The sequence below is a fragment of the Lepidothrix coronata genome, unplaced genomic scaffold (assembly GCF_001604755.1).
Source record: "Lepidothrix coronata isolate B3197 unplaced genomic scaffold, Lepidothrix_coronata-1.0 Scaffold100, whole genome shotgun sequence".
Lineage (NCBI taxonomy): Eukaryota > Metazoa > Chordata > Aves > Passeriformes > Pipridae > Lepidothrix > Lepidothrix coronata.
In genome coordinates this window covers 873,569-881,317 of record NW_016690280.1, presented here as the reverse complement: position 1 = coordinate 881,317, position 7,749 = coordinate 873,569, and the positions used below count along the sequence as shown (strand labels likewise).

At 44.8% G+C, this 7,749-nt stretch overlaps 1 long non-coding RNA gene across 1 annotated transcript; it reads right to left on the bottom strand.

The window, feature by feature from the left end:
- Positions 1-453: 453 nt before the first annotated feature.
- Positions 454-6,710, bottom strand: LOC108501233. The gene is made up of 3 exons (XR_001876153.1): positions 6,548-6,710; positions 5,470-5,527; positions 454-625 (listed from the first exon to the last, which is right to left on the bottom strand). It is a non-coding gene; the product is annotated as an uncharacterized LOC108501233 (long non-coding RNA).
- Between the last annotated feature and the right edge of the window lie 1,039 nt (positions 6,711-7,749).

The window sequence follows — 7,749 nt, the reverse complement described above, 5'->3', positions numbered from 1 at the left end:
CCACTGCAATGGTCCCCTCAGACCCATCCCAACATTCCATCTTACAGAAGTTCTGGCGATGGCAGAGCTGTCCCAGCTCCGTTGTGCCCCAGCACAGGCACCAACCTCGCTCCTGCCAGGCAGGGAGAGCCTGGGGCTGGATGTGTTAAGTGGAAGCGATGAAACCAGGTGGATTTCAGTTCACTTGTTCCAGGCAAAGCCTTGTATTTGCACAGCTGCAGCTCTTCGCTAAATACAAGCACTTTCTTTGGGGCTCAGCATTTTCACCTCACCCTTTTTTTTCAGGAAACCTAATGCCCAAATGGGAAAGATGAAATTATATCCGTGGTGGGGAATGGAAACGTATGAATCAAATCACTCCTTCCAGAAAAGGGGCTTTGTACAAGAAATGCCATAGCAGAGTTATTTTATTCAGGCATGTTTACATTAAAGATGAAAAAGCCTGTCTCGTAATCAAATGGGAACCAGAAGAACATGGCTCTCTCGAAGGCTTGTCTAGACAGCCCATGAGCAGCCAAACCACAGCACAGGCTGTGGCAGCTGCAGCGATGTCACAGCGGCTCCTCATCTGTCACCGAGCACAGCCTGGGCACCTGGGGTTCATGGAATCACAGAATATCCTGAGCTGGAAGGGACGCACAGGGATCATCAAGTCCAATTCCTGACCCTGCACGTACAGGACACTCCAACAATCCCACCTGAGAGTACTGTCCAAATGCTCCTTGAGCTCTGTTAGCCTTGGGGCTGTGACCACCGCCCTGGGGAGCCTGTTCAGTGCCCAGCCACCCTCTGGGGGAAGAACCTTTTCCTGATATCCAACCTAACCCTCCCCTGTTGCTCAGCCATTGTACCGAGGGGGAGAACAGCACTGACACAGCGTGTGAGGAGCTGTGTTTTGCCACAGCCTGTTGGGGCAGTTTCTGTGAAATGTCATCACAGCATCACTGAGCTCACACACTGCCAACACCTCAGCAGGGCTGGCAGCAGGTCCACAAAAACTTCCCAGAAAAGCTTGAACTTCCATTATTACGCTCCATTAAGAGCCCTGCAAGCCTAAAGGGAGAGGTGTGTGAAAGTATTTGCAAGCACAAAAACACTCGACATCCATCCTTGACTGCAGTTGGGTAAAAATCAGGCATGAGCAAAGTTATTGTGTTCTCTTGGAGCATAAACGTTTTGGGAAGGAAGGCTGGAGAAGATGCCCAGGGCTCAAAGCACTCTGAGCCTCCAGCACTGGACAAGCACCATCCTGGTCTCTGTATTCCCAACTATCTGCAAAGGGGGAAGCTGGAGTGGCTCCTGCCCACGAATTGGCTCTGGCACAGAGAGGAGCAGTGGAATAAGCATGGGCTCCTTAACCCATGTTCTCCCAGCCAAGCTACTCTCCATCCAGCTCTTTTCGCTTATATGTATCCAAAATACAGAGTGATTTATTCCACACCCTTCCATGCCTTCTTATCCTACCAAGCTCTGAGCAGGATTTTTACCAAGCACCAGCAGCAGCCTGTGTTGAATTACTGAGTCCAGAAGAGCCTGTTCAACTCAATTTATTCAAATCAGTCTAAAAAACTGCACATGCTGTTGGAGTGGGAGCCTATTTCACCCTGGTTTTGCCTTATTTCTGCTGAATATCTTAATTTCAAAGTTTGTTTTGATCACCTTTAATTCCTAACTCCTGCACCAGAACATCCCATGCCTTGTTCTCCATCCAGAGTGCAACAATTTCTTCATTATTGTTTCCTTTCAGTAGCAGAACTAAGAGCTGAACTTACGCAGAGCTGCCTCCATAGTTTAACACATTTTGGAAAATGTTAAGCAACAGATGTGTTAACGTCTCGTTCTGTCCAGGGTAAAATGTCTTTGTGCATCCATTAAATGTTCAGCAACAGGAATATGAGGTCAGGCACATACAGTTTGGGGGCCCTGAAAAGGGTGGGGGGGGGAGGAAATCACAAAACTACCTCTTAAGAAAAATCATCTTAAGATACTTCTAAGCAAATAAGAGATCCCAGGGATTCTGCTCTAAGTTCTGCACAGGCCTCACAGAACAGGCTGCAGACAAAATGACCTTTGTTTCCTACAAGCACAGCATTAAAGCAAACAGTAAGGAATGAGGAGGCCACTTTGGGACTGGGGCAACCAAAAACTTCCTCGGGTGTTATTCTCAGTGCAGTCTTTAAGCATCCCCCTCTGGTTTGACATGGGGCTGGGACTGAAGGAATTTGAGGTGGTCTTGGTGCTCACAGACAACCCAGAGCTGTCTAATAACAGGCTTGGGACAGGGTTTGTCTAGGTCGTTCCACTGAACTATTGAAAATACCATTTCTCTGTTAACAACACCTGGAAGTTGCAGTACAGAATGACTCTGTTAAACACTCACACCCCTCCTAAAGAGAAATCCCACTCTTGTATGCACAGCCAGGAATCTGTGTCATGGTATGTCACAGCTACAGAGACTTCCCAGCCTCAGTCAGGTTTGGATGATGCGTTTTGGGGTGAATTCGGGAGCAGTTTTGATGTGCAGAGAACTCTGCTTTTTGCAGGGATGCTCCATGAACAGCCTATGAAAGTCAGACCCAAGAGATCAGGGTTGTGAGAGAAGGAGATTAAATTCTCTTTGTACTTAGTCATGTGCACAAGGAGGGAGGGATGCTCCAGAAGTTTCAAAAATATTAAAAGAACCTGGGTCCAGGCTCAGCAGGAACCTGTCATTGCTTGCCAGCCAGGTCACATAGGTCAGAAAGGATTTATCTCTATCTACAAGCCGTCACGGTAACATGAAACAGCTTGTGAGGAAGATTCCTGTTTTATTTAAGGGTGTCCTCCAGCTGCTCTGCAGCGGCAGAGCCGCATTCCTGCGAATCCTGCCTGTAAATGATGCAGCTCTTTGCGTGACCAGAAATTGTAAAAAAAACCCATGTAAGGGCAGGCAGGCAGCACTGAATGCACAAAAGCAGCAACAGATTTTATATCCTGGGTTAAGGCAAAAAAGAGCCTGTGCCTGAGAAAACTTTGTTTGCTGATCCAAAGCTCTGATTCAAGCAGAGGGTGCAGGGACAGAGCTCAGTCCCAGGCACAGCCCCACAGGTTCCCTGCACTGCCTCACGCTGCTGTTTGAAGCTGCAGCTCTCATGCTGCTCCATTTGCTGTGAAAAGAGCCATTTCCACGTGAACTCTGTGACATCTGTTGCTTAGGGACCGGCCATCAGGCACGTGTGGCACCAACAGGCAGGTGACACCGGGGGGGGGGGGCAATGCCATGACATCCCCAAAAATAACCCAACTGGCTCCAACTAGGAGATGTGCACAGGTGGCAACATTATGGTGGTAGTTTTGGTGTGAGATGACAAAATACTTCCAGAAGAGGCACATAAAGGGATCTGGTGTTCCATCAAAAACCTCCAGCTTGAAGAAATATCTCTGGCTTTACTCAAAGGCCTTAGTGTGACTTCTGTAGGTTTCCATGGATGAAAGTGTTTATGACAGCTGCATAAATCAGAAATAACTGGAGATATTACAATGCTGAAGCTGAGAAATGAGATATTTGACCTGGGTTTGAATGCCAACCATCACATTTAGGAACTGCAGGGAGCCTATTTGTTTCCTGGGCTTTCCCAGCACCCGTGGCTCTAAGGTTTGGAAAAAAGGGGGATGTTTTTGCAGACTATCAAGCTGTTAGGCAGCAAATTAAATTATCAACCTCTAGTTTTGGCAATATACCAGAAACGTGAATATTTGTTCCTTATCCTTTCTCTCCCCCTGGTTCCCAGTGGCAAGCTGGGGGCATGGCATGCACACAGCTGTCTACATCTGTACAGACATAAACCCTCCCTGGTGAAGCATAAAGACATTTAGAACAGGAAGATAAGGGGGGTTTCCACATCCTTTAGTTATGTTTAGTATTTCCGCACAGTCAAGAAATCACGAGAAAAAAAATTGCAACTCAGTTCTGGCAACCACCAGCTCTGCTGCACCCATCTGCAGCATATCATTCCATCTCAAACCTAATTTCTTAAGCCTCTTGTTCTCATTCTGCTGGTACACACACTATCATTCTCATCAGTCTGTGGGACTTCTTTCTGTGGTTTATAAACCTTAAATTAATCGGTTTTCTCAGTCTCCCTTACCAGTATCTTGCCCCTAACACTGCAGTAACAGCATCCACCCTCAGCATTGCTAAGAGCTGCAAACATCCACAGAAACAAAGCCCAGGAGCAAAGGTCTTCTGGTAAATGGAACTGAATGATTCATTCCTATCAAAGCTTTAAATTAAAAAGAAAATAAATTAAACACCTCCTCAGAAGGAGGTTTGAGGTCCTAGCAACAACAAAGTGCATAGTGCGTGTTTTGATTTTAAAACCATATTGGGCTCCATCCCCATCCTTTCCTAATTTTCCTACTCCCAATCCTCTGCAGGCTTTGTGGGCATCCTTAGCACTGAGTTTGCATTTTTGTAAGATGATCTCCTGTAGCTCTGAGATAGAATCACAGAATCATTAAGGCTGGAAAAGACCTTTAAGATCATCAAGTCCAACTGTCAACGCAGCACCACCCCCACGTTCACCTTGGAGCTCTGATCCATCAGTGGGACAAGTCAGCCTAAATCCCAACACTGCACTTCCTGCAAGCCAGGCTGCTTTCCCCTCCCCTTTTCCATTGGCTTTACATTTATTTACACCAAATTCCACCTACCCTTCCATCACCTTATCACTCGGCATGGGGAGCATCTTCTGTGTTTATGTGCAGTCAGCTCTGTCCTCACTGAGTTGGTCAGCTCAGCAATGTCACCCAGCTCTGTCACCATCCCCAGAGCACAGGCACCTGGCACGGCACAGCCTGGCATGGCACAGCACAGCCCTCTCCTGCCTCGCTGGGTTTATTTAGCAAACACCAGCTGTGTCGGGGTTAACGCGCGCGACTCTGTCGCTGCAGCGCAATTACAGCAGCAGCAATAAAATGTACACTCTGCAGATTTATCCCTCTTCTCCCAATGTCATTCCGCTAATTGGACCTTACGTCACCACAGTTAAAATAGTTTTGTGACCGGGCAAATGCATTGCTTTAAAAATAATTATATATGTTACATAAATTTTCCCCCTTATTACATTTCTTACACCCCTGGTGGTTTTAACTCCCCAGTAAGACAGACCTCTGAAACTTTACTGTGCTGTTTTGGCAATACATGGAATCAGATACTGATCTCTTTATTCATGTTTATATGGGTTTTATTGGACACGTTATGGCCCCTCTCTCCTGGCTCGGTGCCAGTACATTGCTTGTCATCATCCCCTCACGACATCGTGACCAGCAGCTTTTCATTTTCTTTATCCTGCTGGCAACACACCACCACACTATCTGTGGCAGCAAAGTTCTTTTTTTTTTTTTTTTGATAGGATTACACAACCAGAAATGAATTTAAATATATTAGATATATTATACTAAGTCAAAAAGGAAAAATTAGCAGCAGACCTTGAATGAAACAGGACATCTCCTAGTCAGTTAACAAAGATGATTCATTAAGGAGTAACTGAAAAGTAGGGAAACATATTTGTGCTAAATATTTTGTTCCAACTGAGACTTCAAGATTCTAAAGAACATCTCTCCTAAGGCTTCACAAGTTACTAAAAACATTTGCACAGGCAAAACCCACTGAATAGAGTTGGATTTTACATGTCACTACGGCAAATATTTTCACTCAGCCTTTTCTCTTTTGTAAGGACAAGTTTGTCACGTTTGTAAGGCTACTGTGCTGTGGTAGGAAAGTCAAGAAGTTAAATCCTCCTTTAAAAATGTCAATAAAAAAAAAATCTAGCCTGATAAAAACCCAAACAATTTTGGAATCATCCTCAAGCATCAAGAAATATCCGGGTCAGACAGCTTCTCATCCCACTTCTCAGCCATAAGAAAACCAGGCCTTCCTGAGCCAGGGCATGCTCTGTCTTTCAGAGAACACACACATCTTCCCATGTTATTTTTGGGGCTATTTTTTGCAGAGAACTTTGAATTCTCCACAGGTTTTAGAAATAAACGTGCAGAATTCCTTCCTCAGGGTTGACTCGTGAGCTTTTATAGATCCAGTGGCAACACTTTAAAATAATGGCCGAGCTGTTATTCATCCCCATGACATTTATTTTAATAACATTAATCATAATGAACTAATTTGGTATTAATGCAGGTGTCACAAGGCCTTTTATAGAATTCCTCAGGCATTCATTAGTCAGGTCATTATTTTTGTTATTTTTCTAAAAGTTAATTTAACTGTGCCTGAAAGGTGCTGGACTGGCAGAGCCTGGTTGGGTTCACTGTTTACCCAAGGAACAAATATAAATCACTTCTTAAAGCACAGATGCCTTTTTGCTGGATTTTGATGGGATATGGGGCCAAGAATCATTTCCCTTCCCAGTGCCTTGATCTGCCCCGGGTCTGCTATCACCTGCTGAGTCCAGCACAGCTCCTGGCATCCAGGTGCTCCTATAATCATCATTATTCTATAAGAATGTATATATATATATATATACACACACACACACATATATATATTAATAACCTTTTTTTCCCAGGCAGAGCCATGTTGCCAAGGAGCTGAGAAATGGTGCCAAATCCTGTATCTTTGCAGAAAGATGTAAAATCACAGATTCACAGAATCACTGAAGTTGGAAAAGACCTCCAGGGCCATCGGGTCCAACCTGTGACCCATCACCACCTCATCACCCAGACCAGAGCACTGAGTGCTACATCCAATCATTCCTTGAACACCTCCAGGGATTGTGACTCCACCACCTCCCTGGTCAGCCCCTTCCAATGCCTGACAACCCCTTCCATGCAGGAATTCTTCCTGAAAAATGAGACTCTTCTTTCTGTGGGCTGCTCTTTAATCAAGCCTGTTCTGTGGAATCAAAGCTGTGATCTAAGGAGCACACTCGGGGCTCCTCAGAGTCTTTCTCTGAACAAGATAAGCAACACAGCTCATCCAGACGCTTCATTCCCTAATCCAAACACTGACTCGTCCATAAATATTTGTGTTTTAAAGCTCCTCGAATTGCCAGGAGCTCAAAGGGAGAAGGAAAACACTCTAGACTTTAAAACTACAGACTAGAAATCCTGAGAGAGAAACCTGCTCTTCAGGGAAATCCTTCTTAAAGGAAAAACATCCTATTTTGAGCTGGATCACTATAGAGGAGGGTACAGGCATATAATGATGGAAAACTCAGAAATCCAATACAGGCACCTGAGTAGAAGAGATAAATGACGGTAAAAGCCACAAAAAGAACCCCACAGTACTGCTGAACTCTCTCCAGCTTAATTTTGATTCAACAGCCACATGCCCCTTAGATGACAGCTCCTGGGAGGTAAAGCAAGGAAATAATGTGAATTCTGGCTCCTTTTGCTGCTTTATGGCACATTTCAAGGGTGAGTTTATAACCACCCACATCTTTGAAATTCTCAGATTGTCATAATCTTGAAGCCTCCCAGCAGTAGCGCATTAAAGAGACTTTGTTTTTCAACTAGAAAAGAATTAAATGCGAGGAGAAGGAAGACTACTGACTGTTTTGTGATGGGAATCTCAATTTTGGCAGTACCAAGAACACTTACATGGGAGAAGGAACAAGTTCAACACTTACTCTGGCTTCTGCAGTTGTGGAATTAGTGTTGCACAGACAGGCCCTATTTTGACAACAGGCTGTGTGTTATCTGAGACAGTTTACAATCAGAAGATTTTCAGTTTTATATTCCAAGCCTCTGCAGAAA